Below are 13,731 nucleotides of genomic sequence, written 5' to 3'. Positions count from 1 at the left end.
CAGTGAAATCTTGAATGTTGGAAGTATGGCACGCAGCAAACTTTATGTCCTGTTGCCTTTCACGTGACCCTCACACTATATGCATTCTGGTCACCACCTATTCAAGATTGTTTACCCTTCTCATCCCCCGCTGCAAGGAGAACTTTCTATCTCTTCTCTCGGCAGCGGAAAGGGCTAATAAATGGGGTAATATCAGAAGGTCTTAGTAGCAGAATTAGCAAAACAATTCCCATCTGACAACGCTGGTGGCAGAGGTCAAAGTTCTTTGGACAACCAAGGAGTAGAGAGGAGGGAGACCCACAAGTCCAAGAGAGACAGGAGAACACTATCAAAGGTCTGGGACAGTTTCATTAGACCCTCCCAGTACCCAGGCTATGATTTGCAGGGTACTCTGACAAGGAGGGTAAAGTTCATGAAGATGGTGAAGGAGTACCTAGCTGACTGTACAAGCATACCCCGTGATTGTGCCATACAACTATTGGGTGTCCAACTTGGACACAGGGCTTGAACTTTACCTCTATACCTTGGAGGTGCTGGACTTCCCTGCTGCTTACATTTTATCAGAGCAGGTTTTTAGTGCTGCCGAGGCATAGTAACTGACAGGCGCATCCGTCTGTCAAATGAAAATGCTGACAGGCTGACTCTCATGAAAATAGACAAGGGCTGGATTGGCCAACACTTTGCAACACCACCGGATGAAAGCAATGGAACATAAACTTAAATAATAATTTTTAAGGGTATATTCCCGTACATTCCTTCCTACCCAAACAAGGATATATATTTCTTATTTTGTAATTTTTAGTGTCTTCCTCCTCAACCATATCTACAGGGTCATTATCCAACTCTTGCTCCTAATATTTAAAGGGTGGGTCTGATACTCTACTAAATAATTTTTAAAGGCATACCCGTAAAATCATCTTGCATATATACTGTATGTATACCCACCAGCGGTAAATGTTTTTCGCCACTCCTCTGCGTCTCTTCCATTCAATTTTTGTCAGGCATTACACATAATGCATCGGCTTTACCATTCTCGGAGTCCTACTCATTACCAGTGTTAAAACAATGTTTTCTGAGGCCCTCCTCTATGTCTCTTCCAGGGTGTTCTGCAATCTCTCCTTTAAATATTTACTAGGACTTGCAGTAAGTGCATAGGCTTTAGCAGCGTAAGAGTCCCTCTATTTTAAAAATTCTCACTCCTAATTTTGGGAGGTCAAGCTTAACTGCCATATCACAGGTAGCGCTGCCATTCTGCTCTGACTAGTGTAGGGACAGGACGCAGCTCGAGTGAGGAGCAGTGTCAGGCTCTGTGAATGCCATTGTAAAACAGCCTCTGTATCGGCACTGTACACCAGGCTGTGTGGGCGAACTTTTCAAAATGCAGTGTTGTTTCTTTCAAAAGCTGTAATTTTCTGGCACATTGGTTTACAGTGTTGCAAGGATTTTAAAGAATCTGTTTCACTGACTTTTTGCAAAATGTTAGGTAATTTAGCATCCTAAAGGGAAATCCTAAAGTGTTAGCAGCACCGCAAATTCTTTGCTTCTTTCTTTGCTCGGGTAGTTGTTCTCATTAACTCTATGTGACTTTTTATTTGAACATTTACATATGGATCTAGTAAGAGATCTAGTAAGAGATCTAGTAAGAGATGAGGTCAGTCCTACCAACTTCTTTCTTTTGGACTCTTCCACAGTATACAGCATGAGGCTTTCTTTCCATGCTTTCATTGCCCGATACTGTCGCTTTATTGTCATGGGTAGAAAGGAATTCCCAAAAGAAAGCAATCCAATTGACAATCTTTTTAAAATTGCCCAAAAATGTATTCTTCATCAAATCCAATTGACAATCTTTTAAAAATTTTCCAAAATTGGACACAGCATGAGGCCTTCTTTGCATGCATACGTTGCCCGATTCAGTCTCTTTATGGTCATGTTTAGACAGAAATTCCCAAAAGAAAGCAACCCAATTGCCAATCTTTTTAAAATCGTCCAAAAATATATTCTTCATTTAACCAATTGACAATCTTTTTAAAATTGGCTAAAAATGTATTCAGAGTCCCCCCTCTACATATCTTGCTAGTTGTATTGCAATGACTCCTTGTAAATTTATCTAGGCTTTGCAGTGACAGCAAAGCCTTTGCCAGTTTCGGAGTCAGAATCTTTTCCAAATAGTGCCATAACTGAATCAAAGTCCCTCCTCTACGTGTCTATATGTCTGAGCCTCCCTCTAATTTAGGCGCCTCCTGAAGAAGTCCTAAAGACGAAACGTGCGTTGGGGCGACGGGGACGCTTTCTCCCATTTATTAATGTAAGTGTGATCTTCCTGCTGTTTTTTCTTATACATGAGTTGTGTGGATTTATGCTTAGCTAGGCACAGAGAAAGGTGAATGTATATAAGTAGTCAGTAAAGCAGCTTCAGGTTGTTACCAGTCTCTACAATATACGTCCTGTTTGGATATTGGTTTAGCGCCCCTCTTCATTTTATTTTGTATTTTAATCTTCAGTAGCATTGTCCTTATATTTTAATGTATTCCTTTGTGAAGATAAATAAAGAAAAATTATTTTTAGGGTTTATACTCGTTCTGGGTTATTTTGTAACCATTTATTTTGTAGATATATAAGTATACCTGTATAGAGGTAAAAGACAGACCATGATTAAGACCTCATGGTCAAAACGCGTCAGTCGTTAACCATCCTGGGCTTCCAAGAGGGAGGCATGGCGTCTTGTGTTCCCACATCACTCACTACTTTCACACACGAGAAACCACCATGTGTAGTCACACCATCCAAGTGCGCGATAACTCTGTTCCCAGCACAGACAGACCACACGAGCATTATGGAAAAGTTCATTAAGAGTAACGAGCACCCGAGCATTTTAGTGCTCGCTCATCACTGTTTGTAATATATCTTATTAGAGAAATCTGATTCTTTCTCCTCCTGGACTGATCATTCATTGCCAAAATTTTCAATTCACAGGTAAAATCTGTGCTCATAAAGTTCTATGGATAACTGTACCTATCATTTCAGGAGAACTAGCAGCAGAATGTCTGTGTCTGCCTCTTGCTTCACCTTCTCCTCTCCCCTCCATAGATTCTTATAAGCACTAGCTGTCATCTCCCATCTCTGTAATGGGAAAATGTTTATTCATTGAATACAGATTTTACAGACTTTAGTCATAAATTTAGAGACAATGATCAGTCCAGGGGACAACAGAAACAAATTTCTCTAATAAGATACATTGCAAAATTGCTCATTTCATGTGTACTATTAATTTCTTAAATAAAAATTACATCAACAGTTTCTCTTTAAATTTTTAGGATCAGTGTTTTTTGTGTGTGGTCACAGGCATTTTCCTTGTGTGATTTTCACTTCTATAAAATATATTTTTACAATATTTATGTAATAAATGAGTTACGTAAATGATGCGAAAAGTTATCATCTGTATGCTATTTCTGTAAGCACATTTTAACCTTTAATATTAACATGATCTTTTTCTCATGCAGATTGAGAAACATTGATTATGACTCATGTCACATTAGCTTTCACATGTATTAAATTATTGCTAGTAGGCATGCCAAGTCTTAATCACTAAGTAGCAAAATAAAAATGTATTTTATAGTGTGGACAGTACAAAATGTCAAGACAAGGTTTCTTTATCCATGTATTCAGATACTAGTGTTTATCTGGTTGTCAGTAAGCTGCTTCATTTGGGTTCCGCATCTCAATGTATCTCTGGTTTTAATTTACGACAAAAGTTAAGTATGCCAAAACTTCTGAAAACTATTTAATGCTGTGTAATCTGATAAATCACATACCGTATTTTTTCACTTTATAAGATGCTCTGGATTATAAGACACACACCAAATTTTGAGAAGAAAAATAAGAAAAAAATATTTTTTGTAATAAAATGGTGGTGCTTCTTATAATCCATTCGTCTTATTGCTTACCAGGGTTGGTGGCTGCGGTGAAGGGGGGTCCCGGGGTCGCTGCTGGAGGAGGCAAGAGTGGGGTGATGCTGCAGGCTGCAGCAAGGGATGAGGGGGGTGATCCAATGTGCAATGTGCTGCCAAGGGGTCTTGCGTTGCAGCCGGGGGGCTTGTGCTGCTGCCAGGGGGGCTTGTGCTGCTGCTAGGGGGCTTTTGCTGCTGCCGGGTGTCTCCGGGAGATCAGCAGTGCTGGCCGGTGCTGTGGGTGTCTCTGGTGCCCATGGGTGTCTCTGCTAACATTTTGCAACAGGCCAGAGCCCCGGGGCACTTTCATGGTTCCTTCTGTGTGATGGATTCCGGCAACATGGCCGCCGCCGGGGGCAGCGCATGCGCACATTATGATCTTGGGACTGAGATCTCGAGAGATGAGATTTTAGCGCCGAGATCTCATCTCTCGAGATCTCAGTCCCAAGATCACCATCAGCGCATGTGCCGCCCTCGGCGGCAGCTATATTGCCCATCACACAGAGGGAACCGAGAAAGTGTCCCAGGGCTCTGGCCTGTCGCAAAATGTCCGCAAAGCCCCGGGCTGGGCACCGGCAACACGGCTGGGCACCTGGAGACACAGCTGGGCACCCGGAGACACCCACAGCACCGCCAGGCACCCGGAGACACCCGGACACCCCTGCAGCCTACACCCGGTAAGGCATGGCCGCTTTGTAAGACGCACCCCCATTTTCCCCCCAAGTTTGGAGGGAAAAAAGTGCATCTTACAAAGCAAAAAATATGGTATTTATACACAACACAGCACAGAAATAATGTAATAGTTAAGACAAGTGACATGAAGCAGAACTATCATTATGGGACAGAGATAAACAGTTTTGTGGCCATAAATATTAGAACAGTTCATAGATAAGGAGTGTGAAAGTTTTACTGTCCTCTGATTGGGGTCTGGTTCTGTGTTGAGAAGCCCCCACAAGGTCTGAGGAGCAAATTCCTTAATTGATGTTAAAAGACAAAGGGCCCCGTCACACATAGCGATCTCGCTAGCGAGATCGCTGCTGAGTCACAAGTTTTGTGACGTAACAGAGATCTCACCAGCGAGATCGCTGTGTATGATACCTATCAGTGACTGGCCCCCCTGCCGGTATCGCTGATCGCTGTTGGAAAGCCCTGGACATTTCTTTGATCGCTGGTCTCCCGCTGGCCAGCATGCATCGCTGCGTGTGACAGGCAGGAGACCAGCGATCAGCTGGTAACTAAGGTAAACGCAGGGTTTCTAAGCACCGGGCGTCCCTTAGATACATGATGTGTACCTTAGTTACCAGCTCCCTGCATCAGCGCGCTGGTAACTAAAGTACACAGCGACGTTGTGCGCTCGGCGTCACTGGTGCTGATCGCTGGTGAAGCTGTCTGTTTGACAGCTCACCAGCGATCCTGACACGTTGATATCGTTGTCGGGATCGCTGGTGAGTCGCTATGTGTGACGGGGCCCTTAAATCCATGGGACACATTCATTCATCTACTGGATAACATGGTACAAAGATCTATATCTTTCCTGTGATCAATGATTACTCAAGATGCATCAACAACACTGGAAATCAAGAGGAGAATAGATAAGGGCAAGTCAACAATGAAGTCATTGGATAAGGTCTTCATATTGAGGAACATTTTACAAAGACATGGTTCTTATATAGTTTGGTCTTTCTTTGATAATATACAGTGGGTACAGAAAATATTCAGACCTCTTTAAATTTTTCACTCTTTTTCATTGCAGCCATTTGGTAAATTCAAAAAAGTTCATTTTTTACCATTAATGTACACTCTGCACCCCATATTGACTGAAAATAAACAGAAATGTAGAAATTTTTGCAAATTTATTAAAAAAGAAAAACTGAAATATCACATGGTCATAAGTATTCAGACCCTTTGCTCAGCATTGAGTAGAAACACCCTTTTGAGCTAGAACATTCATGAGTCTTCTGAAGTTTTTCACACCTGGATTTGGGGATCCTCTGCCATTCTTCCGTGCAGATCCTCTCCAGTTCCGTCAGGTTGGATGGTGAACGTTGGTGGACAGCCATTTTCATGTCTCTCCAGAGATGTTCAATAGGATTTAGGTCACGGCGCTGGCTGGGCCAGTCAAGAATGGTCACAAAGGTGTTCTGAAGCCACTCCTTTGTTATTTTAGCTGTGTTCTTAGGGTCATTGTTTTGTTGGAAGGTGAACCTTTGGCCAAGCCTGAGATCCAGAGCACTCTGGAAAAGGTTTTCATCCAGGATATCTCTGTACTTGGCCGCATTCATGTTTCCTTCAATGACAACCAGTCGTCCTGTCCCTGCAGCTGAAAAACACCCCCATAGCATGATGTTGCCACCACCATGTTTCACTGTTGGGATTGTATTGGGCAGCTGATGAGCAGTGCCTGGTTTTCTCCACATACAAGGCTTAGAATTATCACCAAAAAGTTCTATCTTTGAAATCAATGTCTCAAAGTGTGGAGGAAGAATGGAGAGACAGACAATTCAAGCTGCTTGAGGTCTAGTGTAACGTTTCAACAATCAGTGATGGTTTGGGGAGCCATGTTATCTGCTGGTGTAGGTCCATTGTGTTTTATCAAGACCAAAGTCAGCGCAGTCATCTACCTGGAAATTTGAGAGCACTTCACGCTTCCCTCTGCTGACAAGCTTTTTGGAGATTGAAATTTCATTCTCCAGCAGAACTGGGCACCTCCTCACACTGCCAAAAGTACCAATACCTGGTTTAAAAACAACAGTATCACTGTGCTTGATTGGCCAGCAAACTCACCTGACCTTAACCCCATAGAGAATCTATGGAGTATTGTCAAGAGGAAGATGAGACACCAGACCCAACAATGCAGATGAGCTGAAGGCTGCTATCAAAGCAACCTGGGCTTCCATAACACCTCAGCAGTGCCACAGACTGATCGCCTCCATGCCACGCCGCATTGATGCAGTAATTGATGCAAAAGGAGCCCCGACCAAATATTGACTACATTTACTGAACATACATTTCAGTAGGCCAACATTTCGGATTTTAAAATCATTTTTCAAGCTGGTGTTATAAAGTATTCTAATTTACTGAGATAATGACTTTTGGGTTTTCATTGGCTGTAAGCCATAATCATCAACATTAACAGAAATAAACACGTGAAATAGATCACTCTGTTTGTAATGACTCTATATAATATATGAGTTTCACTTTTTATATTGAAGAACTGAAATAAATTAACTTTATGATGATATTCTATTTTTTTGAGATGCACCTGTATGTTAATGGTAGTGTAATGATGTGGAAATGTCATTTTGCCTCAGGGTCAGTGAAGAAGATATATAAGCGCTCCTGTATAATTGTATTTTTTATAATATAATAATTATGGGGAATCTTTACTAATAACTCATTTTGTACTGTTTTATGTTATTTCAATGAAAGAGAATCTGTTACTAGTGTTGAGCATTCCGATACCGCAAGTATCGGGTATCGGCCGATATTAGCGGTATCGGAATTCCGATACTGACTTCCGATACTTTTGTCATATCGGATACCGGAATCGGAAGTTCCCATCATGCTATGAGCCTGCTTGCTTTGATTAAGCCAATGGGAATCCTCCGAAGTGTGGGCACATCCTGTTAGGCATGTAGGCATGTTAACTATTGGCAAGGCTGTGATTGGCTGCCGAAATGATGCCATGATGCACTATGAAAGCCACCGCAGCCGCCATTTCTGGTTCACTCTGCTGTGAATTCAGTTAGGGACAGGCTGCTGTAGAAGACTGTGAGGGACAGTTAGAAATAGCGATTCCACCAAACATCTAGTGCTTTACCCAGGCTACATAAACCACCACTGTAGCCTTCTTTGCCCTAGCAGCAGTGTTCACAGCTGTCTGCAAGGGCTGTGTGAGTGCAGCTCACGCTGTGGAGTGGGTCCTGCAGCCACGTCAGGTTGTAGGCTGCCCAGCGTGCCTCACTGCTGCCTCATACATCTTTTAATTTTTGAGCTGCATTTTTTACATAATTTCAATCTAGTGTGCTTCCATCCGTATCCATATACGTTGGTTGCAAACACTAGTAGTAGACAGCGGAGCCTTTCTGCAGCCTTTCAGTGCTAGTGTCCACTTTGCTGCACTGTTCACGGCTGTCTGAGAGGTCTCTGACTGTGTGTGAGTGCAGCTACGTCTGGTTGTAGGACGCTCAGCGTGCGTCAGTGCCTCACACATATTTTTATTTGAGTGCAGCTCATTTTTTCTTCTATTAGTGTGCATCCATCCGTCTCCATCTACTGTGGTTGCAAACACTATATAGGAGAACACAGCGGAGCCTTTCTGCAGCCTGTCAGTGCCAGTGCCCAATTAGCTGCACTGTTCACGGCTGTCTGAGAGGTCTCTGACTGTGTGTGAGTGCAGCTCACGCTGAGTAGAGTGTCCTGCAGCTACGTCTGGTTGTAGGACGCTCAACGTGCGTCACTGCCTCACACATATTTGTCTTTGAGTGCAGCTCATTTTTTCTTCTCCTATTAGTGTGCATCCATCCGTATCCATCAACATTGGTTGGTTGCAAACACTATATAGGAGTAGATAGAGGAGCCTTTTTTTCTGGCTTGTGCCCTGCCGGCGCAGCCAGATTAGTATTACCCAATTTTTTTGGAGCCTCATCTTTTGCATTGTAGGTTACCTGCCTGCATTGTAATAGCTCCAAAAAGTTGGTGATACTATCAGTTTCAATTCTTTGTTCACATACTTTGAGTTTGTTTCCAACAAAGAAACCACAAAAAAAGTTCACCAAACACTACATTTGGAACTTGTGTAGGCCACATCAGCTCCTATTAAAGTGTAGTCCACACACACACACTTCATAAAATTAGTGTTTCTTGTACCTGTAACCAGCTGTTCAGGAATAAGCACACTAAGGCCCCCCTTTGTACTTTTCTGCCTATCTTAAGCAGTCTGGCAAGATGAAGAAGGCAGGGAGTAAGGCGCGTGGGCGTGGGCGTGGAGTTTCAGCAGGGAGAGGACGTGGGGATTCTGCAGGGAGAGGACGTGGGGATTCTGCAGGTAGAGGACGTGGGGATTCTGGGCCTGCTGCGGGCACCAGTGGATCAGCATCCCCCAGTTTTAGCAGGCAACAGTCCTTCATGCGCAGCTTTGTAGGACCTCAACGTACCCCACTGCTGCGGGAGGAACAAATTGAAGCCGTTGTCGGATGGATGGCAGCTAACGCATCGACTTCAATTACTTCCACAGCCTCTCAGGACCAGAGCACCGAAGAGCAACCATCTGTCTCTTCACCACCTGCCAAAGTGCCCAGGCAGTCAGAGAGACATGGACAGGAGCCATCACAGTCTCTACTTCTGTTCTCGGAATCTGTTGGCTTGGTAAGAGGGGGCCAGCCAAGCAGCATTCCTGAATGTGAAGAAGAGGGAGTATGCAGTGATGCGCAACTTCTTTGTCCCTCTGAATCTGAAGAGGCGAGTGGGCCCATGCCTATGGTCAGCACACCTCAGTACGCATCAGATGATGACGAGACTCAGTTGCCACTTTCTGGTGCGTACGGTGCTGGCGAGACAACCCCGGAGAAGCAGCTGTTTGAAGAGGGGAGGGAAGATGATGAGGTCCTTGACCCATCATGGCGTGAGGAACAGGAAGGTGGTGGGAGCAGCTCGGAGGAAGAGATTCCCCTACCGGCCAAAACAGGAGGCAGAGGGAGGGGGAAGACTTGGTTGCCTGTACCCTCCACTTCGGCACCCGTTAGGAGCATTCCTCATTCCAAAGGCAAAACGGGCGCTCCCAAGACTTGCAGTGCGTGGTCCTTTTTTGACACAGTTGCAGATGACATTTGCTTTGTCAAATGCAAGCTGTGTCATCAGAAAGTCAAAAGAGGGAGAAATGTCAGCAACCTCAATACCACAAATATGTGGAAACATGTGCGCACCAAGCACGAGTTGGAGTTGCAGAGCCACCCTGAAGACGTAGGCCAACGTACAGCACCACCTACCACCTCTTCAGTTCGTGTTGGGGCCTCTCCCTCCAGCTCACACACTGCTGGTTCGGCTTCCTCACAGGATCACCAAGGAAGAACCTCTGCTTGGTCAAAATTAGTAGAAGTCTACAACCGATCTTATAATTTCTTCAATGCAGCCTCAGCATGCTCCGTGCTTGTCCCTGGGCTTCAACACAGCCAGTTGTTGCTCGGAAGTGCCGTCTTCACAGAGTAAAACACTAGCTCCTGTGTTTGTGGGGTTCAGTAACGTCAGCTGTTCCCCTGCTGTTTTGATGGCAATCTGTCCTGCTGCCTCCCAATTGACAGCACATCAGGCCTCAGCCTGCTAAGTGCTTGTCCCTGGGCTCCAACATCGCCAGTTGCTGTTCATAACTGACTTTGGCACGGGTATTCCCTCCTGCCCAGCTTGGTTCCAGCCCTGCCTGCTGTTTCCGGGAAGTGTCAATGTCAGTTTGCCACCCCAAGTTGCCATGTCGTTGCGGTTGGGTTAGCCGAGGCTAGGGTGCCAGCAGTTTAGGTGCTTCCTATGTGGACTGCGGGTTCTGGTAAGAAAGGCTTGTTCCGTAGTGCCAGTAGGACAAGCACCCCCTGTAGGACTGTGTGATTCGGTAACTGCGGCCAGCTTGCGGCATGCCAACTTTGCTTTTCAGGGGTAACTTCAGCTGCCCCTCCGGGTTCCAGCACCGTCAGCTGGTTCTCGGCAGAGCCTTTGGCCTAGGTGCCTCCATCTCGGTATCCGAGTTCCGGCAACGTCTGCTGGTCCTTGGTAGTGCTTTGTAGCACAGGTACCTCCTGCTTAGTAACCATGTTCCAGCACCGTCAGCTGGTCCTCGGTTGTGCCATTGGCTCTTATTCCTTCTGCTGCCCCTCCGGGTGCCAGCACTGTCAGCTGGTCCTCGCTATTTCCAATTGCTCTTGCAGCTTATGCTACCCATCCGGGTTCCAGCACCGTCAGCTGGTTCTCGGCAAAGCCTTTGGCCTAGGTGCCTCCATCTCGGTATCCGAGTTCCGGCAATGTCTGCTGGTCCTTGGTAGTGCTTTGTAGCACAGGTACCTCCTGCTTAGTAACCGGGTTCCAGCACCGTCAGCTGGTCCTCGGTAGTGCCATTGGCTCTTGTTCCTTCTGCTGCCCCTCCGGGTGCCAGTACCGTCAGCTGGTTCAAGAGGACAAAGAACAGGAAGACAACCACCAAGGTGCAGAACAACAAGGGAGAGAAGTCAAAGAAGCATAAAAAAGCAAAGCAGAAGAACATTAAGCATAAGACTAATACTCTGAGCAAATGATATTATCTTATTTATAAGCAGAAGAAGACTAAGCAGTGTATGGGGGCGAGTCCGTTCCTCCTCGTGGTGCCCCTGGAAAAGGCCTGCTGCTGCAGGCCAAACTGAACGCGGACAAATCCTGTTGTAAATCTTTTGTGACAGGCAGAACGGAAGGTGTAAACTTCTAACTTTTCTAGATAACAACTACAGGAATGCCTGACACAAATAAGAATATGATGAAGAAGAATAAGAAGAAGATGAAGAAGTTGAATATGTAGAATAATAATTGTTGAATAAGAAGAATATGAAGAATGTAAGAAAAGGAAGAAGAAGAAGAATGTAAAAAAAGGAAGTAGAAGAATGTAAAAAAAGGAAGAAGAAGAAGAATGTAAAAAAAGGAATAAGAAGAAGAAGAAGAAGAAGGTAAAAAAAGGAAGAAGAATAAGAAAGAAGAAGAAAGAAGAAAGAAGAAGAAGACATACATGTCTGGCAAAATATAAATGAGGCTAACATAGTCAATATCTTTGTAACTCCTAACGTCTTTAAAAAAAAAGTTTAATTCCTGCTATTCCATTTGATTGGGCTAAACCTCTATGGCTTTAATGTCTCCTCCACCTCCCACAATACATTCCACATTATTCTTAGTTGTTTTTCTTCATGTAGAATTAACCTACAAGGAAAGAAAGGGTTTTCTTTAATTCCGATATTTTGGCCCCATTGACTTGCATTGGTTCCCGGTATCGGAATCGGCGATACCGATACTTTTTTTTTTAAGATCGGCCGATCCATTCCGATCCGATATTTTCAAGTATCTGCTGGTATCGCTCAACTCTATCTGTTACTAGTTTTTTGATACCCTATCTGAGAGCAGCATAATGTAGGAGCAGATACCCTGATCCCAGAAATGTATTGCTTGCTGCAGTTCTGATACAATCACTGTTTTGTCTTCTGCAGAACTACTAATTCTCTGAATGCTGAGCTCTGTATAATCTCGCCCACACCACTGATTGGCAGCTGTCCTTGTGCACTGTGCATAGGCAGAAAGCTGCCAATCATGGTTGGGGGGTTATATAGAGATCATGGATATGGAAGACTACATGTCAGCAGATTTACAAGTTCTCTAGTGATAATCTGTGGCTGATAAAACTGTGGTTTTAACAAAACTACAGTAAGTAACCCAGTAACTGACACATCACTGGAATGAGGGTCTCAGCCTCTACATTATGCTGCTTTCAGAATAGGTGGAAAAATCTGGTGACAGATTCCCTGTGTTGTAATCTCTGCAGACGTGTCATTGCTGAAGAAATTGCAATGTCGGTCTGGGACAGATGGAAAAGATGTGAAAAAATGAACGACTCCATCAGAAAGAACATCAGCTGTAAGTCACCATCTATAACTGTACTGTAATCTACTATATGTTCTGCAGGACTGGTATCTACCACTATATGGTCACCACGTGGCGGTAATAACATTGTGCCACCATAGTTATATAATCGGGGTTACCGGTTAAGGGCTCACTCTGATGTTTCATCCCCCCTCCTGAGCTGGAACCCTATGCCTCTGTGAGGGATGCAGGGATTTACGAAAAAGACAAGTTAGATCCTTTTTAGTAATTAAGAAAATGTCCAATCTTCTGTCTGTAAAATTAGAATTTGCTTTATTTTGTAAAATACTAAAATAAAAACTGGTGGCGTCAGAAACTAAATGCTACAAGTCACTGCACATAACAATCATATTATTTAACCCACACATGAAGACAGTGAAGAAAAAGCAATGGCACAATTCTTTTTTGTTCATCCCACCTCACAGACAATAGGATAAATTGCAAAGAAAAAGTTGTATGTGCCCCAATTATAGAATCATAGAATTATTATTTTAGAATTAAATATTTATTATTTAGAATTAATTATTTTAAGTGCTGAAGTTTTTTAAAGTGTAAGTTTAAAATGCAACTTCTACCATATAGTGAACTCAATTTTTCCTCTGTAATTAGGATAATTTGCCTTTCTGCTGATCAAAATTGTAGGATAATCTTTCGACCTTAGAAATGCGCTTTTCACATATATGATGGCTTCATGAAGTGTTATTCTTCCCCATAAAACAACAGATACAATGGAATCCATTATAGATATATGGGGCTTTCGGGTGCCATCGGCATTTGCCATACAATGGATCTGGCACTGTCTAGTGACTTCTGAATACATGACACAGGTGTGAACATATTCGTAAGGCTAGAGTTGCACCAGTGTATTTTCTCTCATCGGAGAGAATTGGGAGAATTATGCTAATCACACTGTGTTCAGAGGTTGATCAGAGTTTGATCAGAGTGTGCTTCGATTTTCTCGGTTGAGGTGAAGATGGGAAAAATAAAATTACAATTTCTCCATTCGACAGAAAATTTTGACAGAAAATTTCTCCATTCAGTCCATGAAAATCGGATTGCACTGAGTTGTCCTGTTATCCACAGACTTATTGACTTGCATGGCCAAGTGCGATCCGAATCAGATCAAACTCGGGCATGCTTAAAT

At 43.7% G+C, this 13,731-nt stretch overlaps 1 long non-coding RNA gene across 1 annotated transcript in view; it reads right to left on the bottom strand.

Moving 5' to 3' along the window:
- Nucleotides 1-13,731, bottom strand: part of LOC141095909 (uncharacterized) — a 72,799-nt gene that overhangs the window by 24,968 nt on the left and 34,100 nt on the right. The window lies entirely within an intron of this gene.

This window comes from Dendrobates tinctorius, unplaced genomic scaffold, assembly GCF_039654945.1.
Source record: "Dendrobates tinctorius isolate UK_male_01 unplaced genomic scaffold, ASM3965494v1 ptg000070l, whole genome shotgun sequence".
NCBI lineage: Eukaryota > Metazoa > Chordata > Amphibia > Anura > Dendrobatidae > Dendrobates > Dendrobates tinctorius.
Note: the sequence above shows the minus strand (reverse complement) of the source record. Positions and strands in the feature narration are given on the sequence as shown.